Genomic DNA, 22,791 nt, shown 5'->3' with positions numbered 1-22,791 from the left:
TCACTGGTTCTTCTCCTCTTGTGTAGCTGGGAGCATAGCTACAGACACAGAGGTAAATGTTTTCTGATACCGTTCCTTTCCAGCATGCATCTGTTCAACCAAGTTATTTAGGAGTTGCACAGAGGGTAATTCCTACCCCAGTGCACACAGGACTAAAGAGGAAAAAAAAAAAAAAAGGAAAAAAGAAAGCTACTGAAAATTTCCTTCCTCTGCAGAGTTTTAAACTGCTAATCAGCACAAACAGCTTGTAGCAGACTGAGCACAAAAGGTTGCTGAAACGGCACATAACTAATTCCAGGTGATTTAATATCTTACACATTGCCCTAGTGAAAATATTGACAAAAAGGAGAATATGATTTGGAGTCTTTCTGCACTGCTGAATTTGGTGTTAGCTTTTGAGCCTCTATCAAAGCATTTCCACAAATCAACATTGCTAAAGAAAGAAAGTCTGGGTGTGGCATCCAGGAACCACTGGATTAAATTAGGAAATTGCAAGCAAATGGGAAAATGCTAGGTCTCTGGATACGAATGGTCATATTTAGCAGCCCTTTCCCAAATGTATGTTCCACTTTATCAATTGCAAAGTCACCCCCAGCAATATTCCTTGAGTGTCCGATGGCATCCTACGCTTGAGGAGGAAATAAACTTCCTAAATATATTACCAACACCAATGGTCAGTTAGCAGTCATAGGGAAACAGGAAATTCAAATGCTTCTGCTAAATCCGCATTTTACACAAGGCATCTATAAGCACAGACTATTTTATGTCATTTTTACAGACAGGTCTGGTATAGGTTGACTATCTTAGGGTTCCGAGGCTATTCTTTCACTCTAAAAGCATGGTCTGGTATATTCAGAATCAACTCTCAATTGCTTTATGAAAGGGAGTATTCACTTTAATCTTTCTTCTGGCCTCATTAAAAAGAATACACAAAAAGTAAGAAGATTCTTTTCAACTGTCATAGAGGAGAGTCATCTCTGGATTCACAGGAAATCAAAAAGAAAAACAAACAAACGAACAACTGTAGCATTTAAAATTATTCTGCCAAACACCCCCAAAAAGCGAAAACTTCAAACTCCAGTAATGATATTTTCCCCATAATACCTCAACTCAAAATTGTACCACCAGTCATGAGTTTTTATTTATTTATTTTAAAGGTTTTTATTTTTAATCTCTACACCAAACATGGGTCTCGAACTCACAACCCCAAGATCAAAAGTCACATGCTCCACTGACTGAGTCAGCCAGGTACCCCTGAGTTTTTAAATATTATCTGATTAGTACTGTTCCTCCAAAATATGGTAGTATTTTTTTAAACATCATTTTTTTTTTTGTTTATATTTTCTGCCATATCTGGGCAGGTAGGTCTCAGATCCCTCCCACATACTTGGGTTTAAAATATCTTTAAAGACATTTATTACCACTTAGAACTTTCATCATATCAATTTCCAAAGCTTTAGGCTGGCGGTTGACAAATTTGATGAAACTTGAGCCAATAAATAAAAAATGAGTAGAAATGCTGAAAGTCAAAAAAGATTCTGAATTCACAGAATGGTCACCTCAAGTAAATTTCACTACTGCATCCTTCAATAGATGGCAACGGCCTCTTCGGCAAAAGTCAGACTGTAAAGCTTTTGAGAGATGTACTCCAATGCGCAGAACAGTTTTATAGTCCCCTAGTATGAGGTCCAGAAATAAATGCTACTTTTTGCACTTAACATATGGTAGTACAGGCAAATCCGTGACAATTCTAAGAGGTTTTCATTGTGCTGATAAATGCTTGATGAGAAAGCAGGTCCTGAGAGTGAATTCAGGAGAAGTGAGGTTATGTAGATTAACCAAAGAGCAGTTATGTATATGTATGTGTATGCCCGCACATGCTATGTGTTCAAATGCTCCATTTTATAGTCTCTAAGTTATACCTCGTCACCGTTACTTATTAGGTGCACGTGATTCATATTTGCAAAGAGCAACTTCAGAAGATAAAGCTAGAATATTTCATATCACTGCAACTATCGCTTTATCAACTCTACTAACACACAAATGCTTCTTCCTTTTGAACTTCAGAAAGTTATATTTTCTGTATTTCTAGGTATTCATGAAATAGCCACAGTAATCAAAAGGAGGGATGCATTATTCAAGGTGCTATCAAAAGCAAGAATATCCATCACAAAGCAATACTGTGGATATCCGTTTACTTTTTTTTTTTTTTTTTAAGTGAAATTACTGGAGATGTCTAGGTGGCTCAGTCAGTTAAGTGTCTGCCTTCGGCTCACGTTATGATCTCAGAGTTCTGGGATTGAGTCTCGTGTCCGGCTCCCTGCTTAGCAGGGAGTCTGCTTCTCTTTCTACCTGCTGCTCCCCCTGCTTATGCTCTCTCTCTCTCCAATAAATAAATAAAATGTTTAAAAAAAAAAAGAAAAAAGTGAAATTACTGATGTAATTAAAATGCAACTTATACAAGATTCAACAAGTCAATTATGTAAGCTTTAGTATGGCCAATAAGAAAGTGATATTTAAAAAAAAAGGAAAAAAGGGGGGGTGCCTAGATGGCTCAGTTGGAAGAGCCTATGACTCCTGATCTTGGGGTAGGAGTTCAAGTCCCAGCTTAGGTGTAGAGATTATCTAAATAAATTAAACTTTAATTTTTTAAATAAGAAAGATAAAATTAAAAAGAAGTGACATTGATAACATAGCATGTGACCTCAATGTCTCTAAGGGGAAAAAAGCACAAAACATTTTCACTTGAAAAATATATGAATATTATACAAATATAAACAACAATTAAGAAAATCCTGGAAAAAGAAAAAAGAAAAAAAAAGAAAATCCTGGTATTTCATAGTCAGCTCTTAGTATTTGATGACCTTATCATTACTTTCCTTGTTTTTTTTTTCCTCTTCTCATTTCAGAAGCCTATTAAATATAGAGAACTAAATATACAAAAGCCTGATCTGCATTATCTGAGCTTCTAGGACTGAGAACCAGGTCCTAGAAGGAACTCCAGAACATAGATTTAGCAGTACTCTGAGACATACAAGAGAGAAAAAAAAAAAACAAAACCCTCCTGAAAAACATGGAAGGCACTGTGTTTTTCTGCTGGGAACATCTGATATCCTGGTCATTTCAGAGTAAGAAAGCACCTTCCAAGGTCATAGAACTCAAACATCCCTATGATGGCTCCGGATGTCCACACCTCCTGACTTCTCAGTCAAGTAGGCATTAGGTTGGTTCTACCTAGGTTTGGCTTTCTCTAAGCCTATGCCAAATTGGGGAGGACTCCTGTTTTATATAATACATGGAAAAGCCTTTTGGAACTTAAGACAGGTAATCAAATCACATTTTATCACAAAAAGTTTTTCTCTAATGGCACTAGACTCTGGTGTGATAAATACTAAAAATTAATTACTGATTTAGTAGGGCTTGTACATTTATTTTGCTTCAGAGAAATGGTAATTGCAATGGAATTTCGTCTTTGCCTTTTAAATTCTACCTCTTCCCTGACACTTCCACCATATTTTTTTTTAATATTTTATTTATTTGACAGAGAGAGATCACAACTAGGCAGAGAGGCAGGCAGAGAGAGAGGAGGAAGCAGGCTCCCTGCTGAGCAGAGAGCCTGATGCGGGGCTCGATCCCAGGACTCTGGGATCATGACCTGAGCCGAAGGCAGAGGCTTTAACCCACTGAGCCACCCAGGCACCCCTCCACCATATTTTTTTTAAGACATTATTTATTTGAGAGCGAGAGGGGCAGAGGGAGAGGGAGAAACAGATTCCTCATGGAGCAGGGAGCCCAGTGTAGGCAGATGCTTAACTGACTGAACAATCCAGGTGTCCCCTGACACTTTTAATAGTGCACAAACTGGAAATAATCTTTCCTATTCCAAGCATATATTACCTGTACATTCCTAAGGCATTTTTGGTCCTCTATTTTACAGTGTTCTTATTTGAGTACATGTCCTTAATTAGACTGGAGGTTTACAATATTTCAGGAGTGCCAGACCCCCAAAACACATATTTTGATACTATTTTATAGGCATATATTTGGAGGTAACTATAAGCATCTTCAGGCCAGCTACTGTGTATAATTCATCTTGCTGTTTATCCAACAAGCATAGTGATTTTTTTTTTTTAAGATTTTATTTATTTATTTGACAGAGAGAGATCACAAGTAGATAGAGAGGCAGGCAGAGAGAGAGAGAGGGAAGCAGGCTTCCTGCCGAGCAGAGAGCCCGATGCGGGACTCGATCCCAGGATAGTGATTTTCACGCCGCCAGAACTTCACAAATTTTCATTTAATGACTAAATGCAGGAATATAATAGGGTAAAGGCAGAGAAATGTGATGAATTTCTCTAAGGGATGTCTTCACCCCCTGAGGTGGGCTGCATATTCTAGAGCAGTAAGTGAACATCGCCTTTAAATCGTCTTACAATCCTTCTGAATGTAAAAAAAAGGCGTAAATCTCAGGTAGGTCCTAAAGCATCATTCACAACACTTTAACTTTACAAATCTTGCTATTTTATAGAGGGAAAGAGGGAACAGGACTTTAAACCAGAGCCTTTGGCAGGTAGGCTGGTAATTTGCATCCAGTTAGCTTTAATGATCTTGAGCTGTTTTCATTGTATTAACATTTTTAATTACCTTTCATTGTTTTGCACTACCACTGGTCTTCACTTACAGTAATGAAATAAAATCCCTGTTTTAAGGCAAACTTTTTTTCTTTTAGTGTGCTATTAAAAATGTTAAGTACATTCTGACAAAAATAATGAAGATGGTGCATTGGGGGGGGGGTCTGAGAGAGTAGGATATGATGAGGTGACCAGTTATTTTAAGAAGAAAGAACAGCAGGAAATGTGTCTGAGAAGACAGGAGCTTTAAGGAGGCTGGAACAGCAAGCTGTTGGGTAAAAGGAGAGGGTCTCTAAGGATACAGGAAAGTAGAAGGGAATAATGAAGGCTGAGTCTGGCTGAATGTGGAAACCAAGTGTGACAGTTACTTGACCTGCCAAGCAGTGGGGAGCCAGGGGAAATTTTCGGGAAGTAAAGGGACATCACGGTCACCGTGACAAGCGAGAAAGGGGATTTTAACAGGGACATTTAGACCTTCATGGAGAAGTGCAGTGACAAAAAGCAGAAATCCAATGAGAGGAAGGTTGCAGTGGTCTACTGATTAAAAGACTAAACGAGGAATGATCCAGAATGGCTCATGAGAAATAAATCTCAGCGTGTCAAAGAGAAAGCTGAAGCAGGCTTTGTGGTCATTTAAAAATAAAGAAAGGATGCAGAGGACAGAAGATGGACAGCTGCTAAAGCAACAGTGTCCAGAAGGTGCTCTCCGCTCTCGTAAAGATGTATTTTGTTACAACAAAAGAAACCGCAGGAAAAAATCCAAGGATTGCTGTGTTTCAACAGTCCCAACAGTTCTTAACACGGCTTTAGAGGTTGTATCATCTAACAATGAAAACTGTCCAGAAAACGTAAGATTTAACAATGGAATATTTTATCAACAGCTAAATGGTTTGTCATGAAAATGACTTACGATAAAATCAGACAACCGGATTTCCTGTTCCACTCTACAGCAATGGAGCCGAGAGTTCCCTAAACCTCTCTGAATAGAATACCTACCTTGCTTAAACACCTCGTTTTTATTTATGTATTTATTTACTTAACACCTAGTATTTATAAGCATCACAGTAAATGATATATATGCGTGTGCCTCTTAAAAGCAATTTTCAGCATTACCATTATAGAATTCACCAGAGCAGAGTATGTTAGGGTTACATATATTGCATTGTACCTGCTGAATTAGTTTCTGAGATATATGAAAAATGTAGTGCAATACCCCATACATGCTTTTGGCAAGACTGCAGGAGAAAAACATCTGTGTCTGTCAGAAGGATGGGATAATGTAACAGAGGTACGAGAATGATGGTGCGTGGGGCTCCCGGGCGCAGAGAGAACGATGGAATGATGGTGCCACAGAAGGAAGAAGATGTGAAGGTGTGAGGAAGTAGAGGCAGCGAGGGCACGCACGGAACCCACAGCATACATGGCGGCGGTTGTTCTTCATCCATGATCAGGGAGCACCTGAAGAGAAAAGAAACAGCCCAAGACAGTTGCCTTGTCTTGATCTGTTTCTTGCTCTGCGCTCGCACAATGCTGCAGGAAGATTCGAGAACGATGTTGGTCCTCGCCACCCAGGAGTCCGCTTCGCATTCCAATCCTGTTTCTGAACGTTACAGTAAAGAAAGATGGAAGCCAAATGCACAATTATTATTTCGGTGCAAGAAGTCTGCTTCCTTTTTCATTTGTGGTTGTAACAGAAATATAAAGGACACAGGAGAAGCTCTTTTCTGTCCCTCCTCAAGCCCGGTGCCTGTGGGATCTGAGTAGTCACCTCCCGGTTTCCAGGCATTTGAATTTCACCAAGGGTCCTTCGGACTCTGCTGGGAGAGCCCTAGTTCTCCCAAGGCCAAGCCACTTCCACGTTAAATGGAAGAGTAAGGATAAATGCAAATGGATTTGCAGAGCATCAGCAAAGCCCATTCTGCTAAGGCATCTCAGCTTGAAGTGTCCTCAGCTGCCCATCCTCTGACTTCTCGCCTCCCTCTCCAGACATGGGAAAGCCGCCAGCTTTCCAAAGCTCACTCTCCTGTCACACTCGCTTCTCTAAGTTGTATGTGCTCCTGGGCATAAGAGATCTAGAAGTGTCCCTTTGGAGCACAGCGTTCTACCCGTTCCAGGTTTTCTCCCACTTGGTAATCAGTCACGTGGTGAGGACACGGTGTCACGGTGAGCATAACAATCCTTTTTTTTTTTTTTTTAAGATTTTATTTATTTATTTGACAGACAGAGATCACAAGTAGGCAGAGAGGCAGGGAGAGAGAGAGAGAGAGAGGAAGGGAAGCAGGCTCCCCGCTGAGCAGAAAGCCTGATGGGGGACTCAATCCCAGGACCCTGAGATCATGACCTGAGCCGAAGGCAAAAGCTTTAACACATTGAGCCACCCAGGCGCCCCAACAATCCTCTTTATGAGCATGTCTTTCAAGTTCTTCCTACCCTGCGTAGTCGAATCCTCCAGTACAGCAGGGTAGCTGGAGGAGCGCTCACTTTTTATCTGGACTGGTGTGTTATGCTCTGGACTACAGTGGGAGGGAGGCTGAACCTGCTCCAGGCCCAGTCTTTGCAAGAACTGACGATCTTCTGATTGGAATCCTGGACCCCTGAGCCGCCATGTAATAAGTCCAATGACCTACTTGAGTGACTAGCCCAGCTGAGTTCAGCCCTTCTTGTATGTGCACAGCACGAGACATGCCAGTGAGGCTACCGGGAGGCCACTAGCCCAGCCCAGCCACCATCTGAACCTACTACGTCACCCCAGTTGCCACCAGGTGGGGCTGAAGAAATCACCCATTTTAGCCCTGCCTGAGTTCCTGACACACAAAAGCATAAGATTTCATAAAATGGCTGTTGCTTCAGTTATGGGTTAGTAATGTGGCAATAGGTAACCAAACAGTGCCCCTTCACATTTTACATAAATTGCTACATAGCCACAATTCAAACTCGTTTTTCATCATTTCCCCTCTTAGCTACACAGAAGTCTCCAGGTACTTTTCTTCCAAGTGATAAGCAACTTGTGCATTTCCCCCAAGAATCTGATATGCAAAGCACATTCCTACTGAGGTCTTAAACAGTTTAAAGCCATATGGTGAATTCCCCATGCACGATTCAACAAAATAAATGATGAAAATAGCGTGAGTTCAATTTCAGAAGTCAATGGAATGGTGATAGTATTTACAAAGCATGGCCTCCCTAAGTGCTGGTAATAAAAAAAAAAAAATACACTGGATACACTTGCAGTGCAAAATCTCATCTGCAAACAATCATACCTTGGATAGTTATTAGTGTGTTGCTATTAGAAAGGACATCTTATAAAAGGTTTGGGGAATTTTAATGTTGCTGTTTTGTATTTGCATCCAACATTCTTAGACAGGTAGATCACTAGGAAAGATGATTTCACTTGATTTTCAGATTAATGATCTATACTAGGTGATACACCAAAATCTTTTTTAGTTTAAACTATTTCATAATTTCTTAATAACTCAGGACCACCCATAAGGCCATCATGATTTCTGAGTTGCCTCTTTCTAGCCTTTCCATTCTCCTTCCTTGCTGAAGAGATGCTAGCTGTAATTTCTTTTGTCTGTGAACGAAACTGCAAAATTTCCATCATCTGTTCTAACTTGCAGTTTATACTCCGTCATCCACTAAAATAAAACAGAGTTATGCTTATTAGAAAGGTTCTAAATGAAGAGTGAGTAGTCACTGGGCGCCTGGGTGACTCAGTCATTAAGCATCTGCCTTCGGCTCAGGTCATGGTCTCAGGGTCCTGGGATTGAGGCCCACATGGGTCTCCTTGCTCAGCGGGAAGCCTGCTTCTCCCTCTGCCCCTCCCCCTGCTTGTGTTCCCTCCTTCTGTGTCTCTCTCTGTTAAATAAATAAATAAATTCTTAAAAAAAAAAAAAAAAAGACCTTCCTGAGTAAGGAAGGTCTTTCCATACCAAAAAGCTTGCAGTGAATTCAGTGAATTTACATGCTATGAGGCCTCTTTTGTTCAACCTTTAGATACCGGTTTAGGATTTAGAGACTGGAGGTAGTAGCGAATAGACTTCATATTTACTTGTGATTATGGTCATTGATTTATTTTATATCTTTTATTCTTATTTGCAGTAGTAAAATAGCATAAGGAAAAATAAGCATTGTTTTGGCGATAGGTGAGAAATACACTACTTGTATCATGCAGTATTTAAGAACATGGACACAGATCAAAACAAATTAGTACTGCAGGGATTTAATACACCACATCAATTACAGATTAATAAACTACTCCATATAATTCAAGACCTCCACTTTTGTTTTTTTCATATTTGTGGACTAGAAGCGGCTGAAATAATCAGTTTTCCACTTCATGTGTAGCATGGGTTCTAAACATCACACACCCGCCCCCTGCCCCCCATGCACACACGTACACCACACAACCACCCCCAAAACCTGTGTCATTCGCGGAACCAGTCTGAACCATCAAGACACTGGAATACAATCCTCAAAGGCAGTAAACGTGAGGTAAATCCAATGGAATAAAAATCTAGAACTGGGCATTCCAGTCCCTTCACAGAGCACGGAAGCAAATGTAGCCCAAATTAGCCTCCCCTTACGGACACAGTCTAGTTTCCAGCAGAAACGAACTACCTCCACTACAAGCATCCAGTCAGCTACACCCATTATTTAAATGAACTCGGGAAATGATGACACACACCTTTCTGTCCCTCCTCATCGGCTCTGAATTTCGAGGGGCAAAGGAAGTGGAATGCATGCTTAATTGAGGCAGTAAATACAAGGCTGTAGCAGATTGTTTTACTGTTAAATACAGTAATGAGTTTTTAATGGCTGCTGTCCAAAATTACACTGGAGAAAAATGGTTTATTAGTAATAATAATAGCTGGCACTTTTATCTTCAGAGCACTTTACAAATATCAGCTCATTAATCCTCCAGCTGCCACTGGGAGGCAGTGGTAAATGTTTCTACCCTCAGTTTACAGCTGGCAAAACAGGAAAATAGAGGTAGTGACCAAATTTTCCAAAAGCAGTTTCAGGTATAGAGGTTAATTTCCAATTCAAACAACTCATACAATTTTTTTTTGTAGTTTTCTGATTTTATTAACACAACCAAAATGTGCACATAAGCTATCCATCTATTCATTTTCTTTGCTGCACAGCCTGGCATTGGGAATGGTGACTCCAATGGCCAGCTGGGTGCTCTTTCCACAATGGCTCTGTGGTTCTTGGAAGAGACACTGTGAGTCATCTCTGCACAGTAAGAACTGTTGAACACCAGCGGCCCTTCAAGCTCCTTGGCCTTGTGGACTAGGAACTTCCGGAAGCCGCTAGGCAGCATGTGCTTTGTTTTCTTGTTGCTTCTGTAACCAATGCTGGGCATCAAGATCTGGCCCTTGAATCCTCTGTGTACCCTACTGTCAATGCCTTTGGGCTTCTGCCAGTTGAGGTTAATCTTTTTTTTTTAAAGACATTTATTTTTTTGACAGAGAGATAGCAAGAGAGGGAACACAAGCAGGGGGAATGGGAGAGGAAGAAGCAGGTTTCCCACTGAGCAGGGAGCCCTATGCAGGGCTCGATCTCAGGACTCTGGGATCATGACCCCAGCCAAGGGCAGATGCTTAATGATGGAGCCACCCAGGTGCCCCTAATTTTGACATATAGGTCTGATGGATGCTGGATGAGTTTCTTGGGCCTGTTTTCTTTCTTTCTTTCTTTCTTTCTTTCTTTCTTTCTTTCTTTCTTTCTTTCTTTCTTTCTTTTTTAAGATTTTATGTATTTAATTGAGAGGGAGAGAGAAAAAAAGAGAGAACAAGCAGGGGTGGGGGTAGAGGGAGAGAAAAAGAAAAGCAGACTCCCCACTGAGCAGGGAGCCCAACTTGGGGCTCAATCCCAGGACCTGGAGATCATGACCTGGGCCACCCAGGTACCCCTTTTGGACCTTTTTAAATGATCTTGGGCTTCACCAGAAGTCTGAGGGTGGTCATGATGCCGAGTAGGTGATGGCTGCCATGTCCACAGAGAGGACACATATCAATTTTTATACATAATTGGATGGCATTCACTATGATGACTGCCAGCCCTTTTTTGAAGGATTAGTGGTTAAGGTCAAATTCGGTTTATTTGAACCTGATTCACAAAACCACACATGAGTTGTATCCAAATTGCTCAATGGTAGTCCTTTAGTATTATTTCAAGCAAGTCAACTGTGTTAAAAAATTCAGCCTAAATCAATTACATGCAGAAGCTTCTATGCATGGAAAAAGTGGTCTGTTGAGACCCTTTGAAATGTAGTCCCACTGAGAATTAATTGCTAGAAGTTACAAAGCAAAATGGAATCAAGGTCAAACTTAAACATCTTTATTTGGGCTTTCTATTTTTATTCATTCACTCAGATCTCCTTTATGGAAAATAGTATATATCTCAGATTAGTGAACAAAATAAATAATCCAAAGAGTCTACTATTCATTCTGTTGTACTTTACAGATGTTAAAATTGTTATTATTTTTGTTTGTTTGCTTACCACTGTGGGCAATGTTTTCAATTTCTTGCCATTGTACAATGTCTTAAACATTTTAATCTAATAAATGAACTCTCCACAATGTCACCAGATGCATTTTACAGAACAAGTTTAGAAAGTCTCTGGATTTATAACACAAAAACAAACATATTTCTTGAGAAGCAAAGTACTGCACTCTAGAGAAGCAGACATGGGTCAGACAAAAGTCCTGTAGCAAATCCAAAAGTCCTGTAGCAAATCCATTTCATCAACTCCAAGGCAACGAGACGGGCTGTCTACCCAAAGCAGAAAGCAAACATTTTTGCCTTTACAGAAAAAGGAGCTGGAATTGCTCAGCATCTGAAAATGCCACTTATATTTTGCACACTAAAAGATAATAATAGCATTTACTTCTAAATACCCCAAACCAAAACATCAAATACCTCTCAAAATCCCAAATACATTGACCATGCCTAGAATAGCATTGATTTTTTTTTCCTTCAAAGACGTATCATAATTGACAGCTGTTAATAAAGATAGTGCCATCATGATGAGAGGTGTCATTTTCCAGAACAGTCAGGCTGGTATATGACATCTGCCATTGCCAACTATTTCTGTCTTAATCTGGAGTGGCAGATACTCGCACCTTTGTGGAAATGCCAACCGTGTAATGCAATTGGTTATATATAACACCCAGACGTGAGGGAAATCCATGCATATTGATATGACAGAGCATCAGAAACATTTCTGCCAAGAAATAAGAAATGGTAATGAGAGCAAGCAAAAGCTTTGGGGAGGGTAAAGGTTGAATTTTACATATACTGGTGCCCAGGGACAATTTTAGGAAGAATCAGACACCAAATGTTTCCATGACAAGATTTTGGAGTAAACACAAATGTCCTCCTCTCCCAAAGTATCTCCCACATGAGGTCCCTCACAATTAATCTTTCGCATTAAAGCTTTTAAGTATTCTTTTTAAATGCTGCCGTTCCTGAGGTAAGTATGTGTCTTCATCTGATACCTTAAGAAGAATCCTTCGAATCTATTTTACCACATGTCGGACTGAGACAGTGAGACACGGAACAGGTAAATCTGGATAAACAACAGAGACAGGTGCTAGCTCTGATGAGGACTATGCGAGAGAATCCTGCTCATCGAGGGGGCGCTGATGGACGCTGCACACCTGGGAAATGGAGTCCAAGAGAGAAGAGAAAGGACATGCAAAGGCCTAAATGTTTGAGTCTCCCCCAAAATTCATACGTTGAGAACCAAATCCCAATGTGATATTTGGAGCTATGGCCTTTGGTAGGTCATTAGTTCATGAGGTGAAGCTCTCCCGAGGGGGATTAGTTACCTGATAAATGAGACCCCAGAGAGCTTTCTTGTGTGCCTTCTGCCATTCTTGTTGGGAAGATACAAAGAGAAGTCAGCACAGAAGAAGGCCCTCACAAGAAGACCAGGCTGGCACCCTGATCTCAGATTTTCAGGCTCCAGAACTATAGGAAATAAATTTCTGTTGTTGATAAGCCACTCTGCTGTGGTACTTTGTTACAGCACCCTGAACTGACACAGGGTGCAGAAGGTGCATGAGAGACTCAAAGGGAGCACAGGGTAGCAGTTAGGGGCTTGGGGTGGGGCTCAGATGCTCTTGAGTTTGAGTACAGGTGAGTCCTGGCTCTACCACTTCTAAGCCATAGAGGGTGGCCCTGGACAAAAAGCCCACTATGTCTATGTCATCTAGCTTAAAATGGGCATTGTAAGAACAGTACTTCATACAAATCACTGATGCAGAGAATGCAAAATATATCATAAACACTCAGTAAATGGTAGCTACTTAAGCATCAGCCTGGTACAGCCTTAGTCCTGTCTCTAGTATAAAACAATTATTCAATAAAAGCTTTTTAAGATTTTTTTTTTTTTTTGACAGACAGAGATCACAAGTAGGCAGAGAGACAGGCAGAGAGAGAGGAGGAAGCAGGCTCCCTGCTGAGCAGAGAGCCCGATGCGGGGGCTCGATCCCAGGACCCTGGGTTCATGACCTGAGCTGAAGGCAGAGGCTTTAACCCACTGAGCCATCCGGGCGCCCCTCAATAAAAGCTTTCTAAATGACTGGTCCTTATCTCATAGGACTTAACATCAATAAATTAATCAATCAATCAGTCAATCAGTAGATCATAGAATTAAGAAGTTATGGAAAATCAGATCTCCTTATCTTTGGGCAGGGCTACATTCAGCCTTGGAAATATAACTGGTAATGTTTTCAGTATTTCCCCTAGACTCATTGCATCCTTCAGTTTACACATTAACTCTAATTTTTAAAAAAATTTTTAATTGTTATTTTTGTTTGTTTCAAATAAGAAAATCTTGGGGTGCCTGGTAGTACAGTCAGTTAGGTGAATGACTCTTGGTTTTGGCTCAGGTCATGATCTCAGGGTCATGAGATCAAGCCCCACTCTGGGCTCCGTGCTCAGCACGGAGTCAGCTTGGGACTCTTTCTCCCTCTCTCTCTACCCCTCCGCTGTCCACTCTCTCTCTCTCAAATAAATAAATAAATCTCAAAAAAAAAAAAAGTAAACATGAAAATCTAAAAGCAGTAGTGTGGGCTATGAGCTGGATTGCAAATCAGGGTATCTGAGGCTTAATTCTGGTTTCACCAATGCCTACCCAGCTATTAGACCCTGCTTGTCATTTCATCTACGAAATGGGCTAACAACTCATCCCTCTTTGTCCATCATGTCACTGTAAAAGTCAAGCAAGATGATATGGAAAAAAAAAAATCTCTAAAATGCTGAAAACATCCAAATATTGCAAGACATGACAAATTTTTAAAAGAAATCTGCAAAAATAACCTTTTGAATGGGCGGAATGTCGTCTGAAAAGGTCTTTTCTTTGAAATTTTGCATGAGATGTGTTGTTTCCTTTGAACAAATCAGTACACAAAACATCCCATAATAAGCTGATATTCTGTCACTTTACATTCTTTAGCAAAGTTCTTCAATGCAATAATGAGTTCACAATCAACTCTAACTGTATCAAATGATCAAAAATCACTACATTTTTCTTACCCACTTGCCTTCCATTACACTGTGAATTACATCCCTTAGCCCCAGGGAACACGAATGCCTCATTATCAGTGTGCTACCAATGCACGCCTGATTATTGCCTTATCCTCTCCATCCTGATACCACTATGCCAAAGGAGAGGGATATCCCTCAGGAGATTCAAACGTCCAGGTCACAGTGACTTTAAGCTGTCAGACTGTTATTTGAGGGTGTCTCCACTTCACAGGCATTAACATCTGCAATCTTTGGCATCAGATTTACCACTTACAGCAAAAGCTCTAGTTAGGGAAGAACCTCTGCTAAAAATGCAAACCTGTTACCCCAGAAGCTATAATATGCCTTTTGCATCAGTCTCTCTGCTGTTTGAGCTCTCTTCTTGGAAAGAGATTATACAGGAGAATGGATAGAACTGTCTAGAAGTTTGGAGACTGCCGCTGAAACCCACCTCTGAATGGGAGCATGCCCTTCTAGGGCAACGAAAGGACAGAGAATGACAAAGGTAAGTAGAAGATGGTTCAGAACACAAATTTAATGATTTTCCATTTTGTCCTACTTTTGGCAATTCAGACTTTCTCCTTCCCCATTACCTGCGTTCCATAAAGTTTACGGCTCAAGGTGTGTGCTTCATTAACCTGCCAGATTCCAATCCATTCTCCACCTTCTTCCATCCTACTCTGTGCAGAAGGAACCCTCTCCGCAGACCACCTCAACCAGGCTCCCCTGCCATCTGACTCCTGGTCAGTTCAGCCACTCCAAGAAAAGAGCAGAAGATCTGCATCTGCCACTTAACTGTTGCTGTTTCTCTACAGGTCCCGGCTGGCAGCCTTTCCCAGGGCTACTGCTCTCACCTCCTTAGTAACTTCTCTTGTCTACCGTCCCACTGGATGACGGGCAATAACGGCTCTTCAGCAGCCCTTGTCAGTTTCCCTTGAGCCTGTCCAAAAAGATGTGGTTCCTTCTTGAAACTCCCTTCAATTGCCTCTTTGAGTATGCTTATACATAAGAAAAAAATAAAAGTAAAAGCAAGAGGAAACCAATTCTTACTCAGAGAAGACACAGAACTCTGGGTCCTTTAAAACAGTCAAGGGTACACGCTACCCACTTCCAGCCAATGGCACTCTCTGGACACTCTGGTTCAGTACTGTGAGAACATCACGTTTTTAAAGATAAGGCAGAAGTATGAATTTTTACGTGAAAGCCTTGGGTTTTAAATATTGGCTGAAATACTTCTTAAACACTCCTTGGGCCAAATAAAACACACATATAGGCTAGGTTCAGTCCAAAGGACATTAGTTTGGATCCTAAATAGACTATGGTGCCTCTTCTTTAGGGGAGAGGAAAGTCTGGGCTTTTTATTGCAATGCATTATTATAGAAAAGGTGGAAATTCACATCTATACAATTTTTTTCTTACACGACTACTTAGTCCTAAAAAAATAATTCTCTATCTCACTTGAAATCTCAAGGCAAAAGAGAGAAACACTCAGACTCGAAAGTCACAGGAATCTTGGTATCTGGATCTGTTCTAAATGTATGAATCTAATCAAATAATTTAATTTCAGTATGGCTCACTCCATTCATCTGCAAAATCAGGATAATGACTTCTTTCCTAACATCTTTACAGAGATTTGGCTGAGAAATGAAATAATACACAGTAAATGAAAAGTGCATTTCAGCTCTTCAGAGAATAAAATGGTATTTAAACCGAAGGGATTAGTAAGAAAAACCTCAGAGGTTTGCCAAAGCTTTCTCTTTTTTTATCTTCTCCAACCATGTTTCATGACACCAAGGTAACTGCAAGTCAATGCCTCAGGCCAACGTGATCTTCAAGAACATCTACCCCAATCTAAGTTAGCAGTCCTCACCCCCCACCCCCACCGTACATTACTCTCACCAGAAGCTTTCAAAAAATCCAAAAGTCTTAGTCACCATCCCCAGGGATTCTGATGGAATTCACCTGGGTTGGTAGTTTTTGTTTTTTTGTTTTGTTTGTTTGTTTGTGTTTTTTCCTAAAGATTTATGTATTTGACAGACAGAGATCACAAGTAGGGAGAGAGGCAGGCAGAGAGAGAGAGAGGAGGAAGCAGGCTCCCTGCCAAGCAGAGTGCCCGATGCGGGGCTCGATCCCAGGACTCTGGGATCATGACCTGAGCGAAAGGCAGAGGCTTTATGCCACTGAGCCACCAGGCGCCCCTTTTTGTTTTTTTTTTTAAAGATTTTATTTATTTGACAGACAGAGATCACAAGTAGGTAGAGAGGCAAGCAGAGAGAGAGAGAGAAGGAAGCAGGCTCCCCGCTGAGCAGAGAGCCCGATTTGGGGCTCGATCCCAGGACCCTGGGATCACAACCTGAGCCGAAGGCAGTGGCTTTAACCCACTGAGCCACCCAGCTGCCCCTGGGTTGGTAGTTTTAAAAGGCTCTACAGGTGATTCTCCTTGCAGTGCAACCTGAGAACCAGTAAGTACTCTTGAGATCTTTCAAATACATGGGACAATCGCATGACTGACATAGGTATCAAGAATTTTCCATTTATTTGTGCCATGATGATGGTACACACTTATTCAAATGCACAGGGATACATACACACACACACACACACACACACACACACACCTATCTTTATCCATTCATACATTGAATAGGGAATAGATGGATAATTATTATAATTAAAAGCCAGAATTTTTTAAAAAAGATTTTATCTATTTATTTGACAGAGATCACAAGTTGGCAGAGAGGCAGGCAGAGAGAGAAGGGGAAGGGGCTCCCTGCTGAGCAGAGAGCCTGATGTGGGGCTCAATCCCAGGAACCCAGGATCATGACCCAAGCCGAAGGCAGAGGCCCAACCCACTGAGCCACCCAGGCGCCCAAAAGCCAGAATTTTTTGAGTGCCTAGTAAGTTCTACTAAGCTGTCTATAAAACTTGCCCCATATAGAGATCACAATAATGCACACAAGCTGGGCATGGATATTAACCTCCACTCCATAGAAGAAATCAGTGTTCAATTAAAATGACTTAGCCAAGCTCATACACCAAGGAGTTAGCAGACTCTGATTTGGTACCCAGGCAGCCTGATTACTATAGCCAGTACACCAGTTTGCTTCCCACTATGCCAGACAATATAAGGTTTATGAGATGCATAAAACAGAATGTGTGCCCTCAAGAATGTTAAGATGTGAGCAGGGAATTTTCATACACACTAAAATTCCAGGTTAGATGGGAAAGTGGTACACTGTAGTCCCTGGAGTTAGGAAGAGTTGGATTAGAAGATGGGCAGCTTATGGTTTTGCTTAGCTCCTACTTGCAACTATGGGGAAACCAAGATGCACCCAAACATCAGCAAGGAGAACAATTAAGAACACCAGGAAAAGAAACCCTGCTTAAAGAGAGTACACTTATATAGTTGCCCTATTCATTATTACCATCATCGGCCAGCATCATTTGGATTGGATATCTACACCTTTTTAAATTTACCTACATTGTCAGTTCAACCAGCAAACCACAATTTCTGAAGAATTCATCTCAGTTCAAACTCTCTGATTCTTATTGAAAAATTATGTATAAATATACATATAAATTTTGTATAAATGAAAAATTATGTATAAATATACACATAAACACAAACATTTTCTAATAATTTGATTTCCAAGGAGATAAACAAATTTAATCTCTTGGTAGGAACGAGCTATTATGAAAATGAAAATAACATTTTTTCACAGAAAATTTTAAAAACTGAAAACAGAATATGCATTCTCTTTGTGTTTTTATTATCTAAACACAATAGGAAGGTAAGTAGGATCGTTTTTTATCCACAATACATAAAATCTCAATTAGTTATGGTCTATTTGTGCACTGACTAAAAACATTCGTTAACAAAACAGAATTTTCTAGTTTACTGGATAAATATACCAGAAGAAATTGCAGAATAATGTTAGGTTGCCAAGCAACCACAGCTCTACTCCCTCTTGTTTGTGATCAATCCAACTCATTCATCAAGCTTCCTATCCTAGTGCTAGAGAATTCCAACCAATTTGTTTCTTGGGAAAATTATAGTGACTTTCGGTAACACAATAACACTTTTATTCTCAGAAGATAAACTTAGATGTTCTTTCAATCAAAGCAATGTGTTAATTCATTATTCTCTACATGGTGCTAATGAGAAAGCTATAATTAACTAACTACACTATTGCGACACCCATACAATAAACTGCAGTAATTAGTAATGTTTAAGGGTTAACCAGCCTCCAAAATTAGAAAATACAGAATCTTTACTCCAATAAAGATGCAGAGAAAGGAGAAAGCACCATATCTAATTAAATTGGGAACTGTTTCCGTTCTCCTTCGCACCCCAAGATGGGGAAAGGCATGGTCGCCAAAATGTGAGAGATTTCACTTCAGTAGCAGAGAAAATGGCTCAATGCCAATTCTACTTGTAGGTAGACATAAAATGCTGGCGAATAATGTAATCTTTTCCTTGAAAGAATGCTTAGCACAATATTTTTCCAGGAATGAATAGAAAGAATATTATGCTTTCACTCATTAGCTGTGTTAACTTAGCATATTGTATGTAAATCACCATAATAATTGCATTCTCTTCAGACTGAATTAGTTAGTTACAATGAAGCTGTAATCAAAATGTTCATAATTGAAAATATAGTATTCTCGGTCTCGGTTTGAAAAAATAACAAGCAACACTGATTGAATTAGATAATACAGCACATCATTGAAAACAGCCTTGGTATAGGACAACTTCCTCCTCTAGCTTATACCTTTGCATGTCAATTAGCTCCCCAAATTCAGGAGTCAGTTCCTCCAGATCTGTCACGGTTTTCTATGTCACCCTTTGTCTTTGGCCTAACTGAAGCTTCCATGTGCATTGCTGCTTAGATTTTCCGGGGAAAATACAAAAGAGTGAAAAGCTAAATTTTTGTTTCTAAAATGTACTAGACTCCATGGCACTGTTGGCTGTGATAAATCAAAGGGCAAAATAATTTCCAACAAATGAAACATTTAATGCCAATGCTCCTGGGAAACAATATGTAAATGATCACATGAATTTCAGGCAAGCTGTCACACTAATTCCTCAAGGTACCTTTTAAAGATGACATATTCACAGTGAAGAAGGGAGTGTTGTCATGCAAAAGTCAAACTTAAAGCAATACTCTACTATCTGAATAGATATTCACAGGGCTTCCTGACACTCATTCCTTCAAATCTGAAGCCATCCAGCCCCCTCTATTACTTAATTTTCCTTTATGAAATTAAAAACAGCAACAACAAAACCTAGCAGAATCATAAATCAGTCTTGATCATTACTCTTATTTAATTCTCCATTAAAAAAATGAACCAGATAAATTATTTCAACAAAGCAATTTTGGGTCAAACAACCTATCTTCAAAATTTTTGCTATATCTTATGCGGCAAATATTTTCTGAAGTCAGGTCTGTTTTGTAAAAGTCTTAAGGAACTTTGTGATGGGAACATATGTCCAGTTTTACTTGCTTCAGATCCACCAAGACATGACTATATTTTAATAAGCAAATGATATTTTTAAACTGTACTTAAAATCAATCCAGCAAATGAGATTAATTCATTTAAAGGTAATAAATACATTATGGGCAATATCAAACCCTGTCATTCTTACATTTAGGTCCATGGATGTTTTGCTCATCACCAGGTAAGCTGGAGCACATAATAAAACCATGAGGTAGCAATAAACACCTGCAGTCTTTTCTCTAAAGGACCCATAAACATAGATGCAATATAAGAGAACAATATAAAAAATATATATTAATTATCACAGTCCTACTCTTCTGCAGTGATGTAGGTTAAAAACATGCCCAGAAAGAGATGTTTAATGAGTTGCCATAGCCAGTACTCACACCTGCCAAGAAATAACTATTTGGCTCCATTTATTCACTCACAATACTCAGGAGCGGGAGGAATGATTATACACTATCCTCTCTGCCTTTACTAGAGGTAAATAAACCACAGCACTTAAGGCCATAAAATGGAAACCTGGGTTATACACTAGACTCTAGAACCAAGTTCAATTATGAAAGCCATACGGTGGTTCATCACAAGAGACTGAAATTAAAAAAAAACAAACCTAACTGGAACATCAGCCTGTGAAAGAGGAAAGAGAGCCTCACGCACAAAGCTGCAGAATAAACTCTTTTTTCCCCCACCTTATCACTAAGTTTCCCCAAATAGCTTTCTAAGCTTCTCTCTCTGTCCATGTACTGACAAGCCAACATGACCAGCAATTGGTCAGTTTATATCTTCCAATCTGCTGCCATCCAGAGCTATGTAGGAGTTGTATGGGGCAGTAATATTTAATATCCACTGATAGTCTTCAAAATTCGAAAACATAGTATTTTGCCTTATATAAAGATGCGAAGAAATGAGAATGCACCGTATCTAATTAAATTGAGGATTAATTAATAATAACAGTAACGCCATCAGAAACCATAAGTAACTTAGGGTGTTTATTAAGCATAAACACGAAACTAAACTGCCTTCTTGGGTTATCTCATTCCAGTCCTGAAAGAACCTAATAAGCAAGGTATGATATTACCGCTATTATTTAAAAGGGGAAACCGAGGCACGGAGTAGTTAAACGGCCTGCCCAAAATCACGCATCACGGAGACGTCGGAGCTGCAAATGAAACCCACCTGGGAGCCTCGAGAGGCTCTGCCTCGAGTGAGCCCAGGTGGCTCACCAGTTGCCCACCTCCGCGCGCACGCGCACATGCCCCCCACAGCCACCACGGGCGTTCCAGAGAACGCGCCGTCGCGCACGCGCGTGCCCAGGGGGCCACTTGCCGGGTACGGGAGCTCCTCCGAGGCTTAAGGGCGGGGCCGAACCCCAGCGCCCCTAGCATAGGGCTGAGCCGCGGGGCTCCCTCCCCGTCGCGCCGCCCTGCTGTGCCACTAGACACCTGCCCTCCGCCGCTCGCCGTCCACCCCCTCCCCTGCCCGCCTTCCTAGCTGACAGACCGACCACCCACCCCGCGCTCGCCCCAAGGCGCGGTTCTGGGCGTGGGTACCTGGGCCCGCGCGACAGCGGCTTCTTCGGCCCTTGGGTTTTCTCAGGAATTCCTCAGCCCTGTCCCTGACTGAGAAAGTGCGGCTCACCCGGCGTGCAAGAGGAGTGGGAATCAAGGGGCCGGCGTTCCCCAGCCTCCCAGCCTCCAGGCTCCAATCCCTGCTCTCCAAATTAATCACTTTCTCCCTCCCCACGCACACTCACTCAAAAAAAAAAAAAAAAAAAAAAAAGAGAGAGAGAGAGAGGCACAAAGAAGAAGGGACCATCCGTGACTGGCATCTCTAGCTCCCCCAGCTCAGCTACCAAGGAGCCATGGCAACCACGCCCCCGGCCTGGCCTCTAGCCCCCACGGTGGAACTCCTAAACCTCCCCATTTTCTTTCCGTCCCCCCGCCCCCCACAACCTGCTGTCTACAGATCTCCGTTTTTAAGGTGGCAGCGTATACCGAACCCCAACCAGTACCTGGAATCCTCCCCTGAGAATGGGAACAAGATAGGGGCGGGGTGGGGTGCGGGAAAGAATATAGCCCTAGGACCCAAAAGATGGTCAGGGGCAGGGAAGAGTGCCATCAGGACTGACCCCAAACCCAGGTAGACCTCAGACCCCCTACTGGAGAGAGGGCTGCCATCTCCAGGACGGTTTGGAATGCTCGCCAGAGGGTCGGGTGCGGGGGGGGGGGGGTGCTGGAGGAAAGACAGAGGTTAACCTACCCGTAACCACGCGGAGAAAGTGGGAGCTGGATGATTCGAGGAGCGGGTTCAGTCTACCCAGCCGATACCGAGCTGTGTTTGAATCCAGACTCAGCCACCAGGGGGCGGGGCTGGGAAAGGGGGCGTCTCTTCACGGGTTAGGGCTGAGGGACCTGGGACCACCCCACTCTAGGCAAGGATGGAGCCCTGATTGCGCACCATTTCCTATCCACAGTGAGCTGACCCCTCCCAGCAGCAAACCCTTAATCCGCCTTCCATCACGCCCAAAGAGTTGGCTACTCCTAGAACTGGGAGAAGCCGTAGGGCTAGCAAAACAGATGCGAATTAACCCCCACCCAGACACACCTGAGCCGTCTTTGGCTTTGGATCTGTTCCGTACCTTCCCCCAGGGAAACTTCTCCCTCTAGCTGACTTGCTGCGGGAGAGGGACGTGCGGTGTCCAGAAGCTCCGAGCCGAACCAAGGGAGTTTACTGCCGGCCGCTTGCAGCAGATCCACACGCGGGTCTGCCGGCTGAGATCCCGCCCGGCCCCTCCCGCCCGCTGGCGGTGGCCGCGAGAACGCCCGACCTGTTCAGGCTTGCGCTGGGATCCACGCCCTCAGGGCAGAGGCTGGCTAGCTCCTCTCCTCTCTTGCTGGGTTCTGCTCCGCCACCCCTCACCCACGCCGCTTATTTTCCCCTCCTTTCCGCACTCCTTTAGGACCGGGAGAGCTACAGGCTTTTAAGACTTTTATCTCATGGAGAAAGGAAGGGATGAAGCCAAAACTTCCCTCGTCATATTCAACATCTATGGTCAAAAGAGGTAGGATCGCTGTCCCTTTTAGCTGCAGAAACAAACAAAAAACAAAAACAAAAACAAAAA

General features: G+C 41.8%; 1 protein-coding gene across 10 annotated transcripts in view; it reads right to left on the bottom strand.

The window, feature by feature from the left end:
• CHL1 (cell adhesion molecule L1 like) overlaps window positions 1-22,538 on the bottom strand; it is a 216,662-nt gene extending 194,124 nt beyond the window's left edge. For 3 of the 10 annotated variants that reach the window (XM_045991775.1, XM_045991785.1, XM_045991784.1), the window contains exon 1: window positions 21,221-21,337. The gene's annotated coding sequence lies outside the window, so the exon portion shown is untranslated. Of the gene's footprint in view, window positions 1-20,846; window positions 20,869-21,220; window positions 21,338-21,929; window positions 22,039-22,274 lie in introns of those variants that run through there. The other 7 variants (XM_045991781.1, XM_045991778.1, XM_045991777.1 and 4 more) reach the window with 6 other exon arrangements.
• Window positions 22,539-22,791: the final 253 nt, after the last annotated feature.

This window comes from Meles meles, chromosome 20, assembly GCF_922984935.1.
Source record: "Meles meles chromosome 20, mMelMel3.1 paternal haplotype, whole genome shotgun sequence".
Taxonomy (NCBI): Eukaryota; Metazoa; Chordata; class Mammalia; order Carnivora; family Mustelidae; genus Meles; species Meles meles.
The sequence above is the reverse complement of the archived record's forward strand: the minus strand, read 5'-3'. Positions and strand labels throughout refer to the sequence as shown.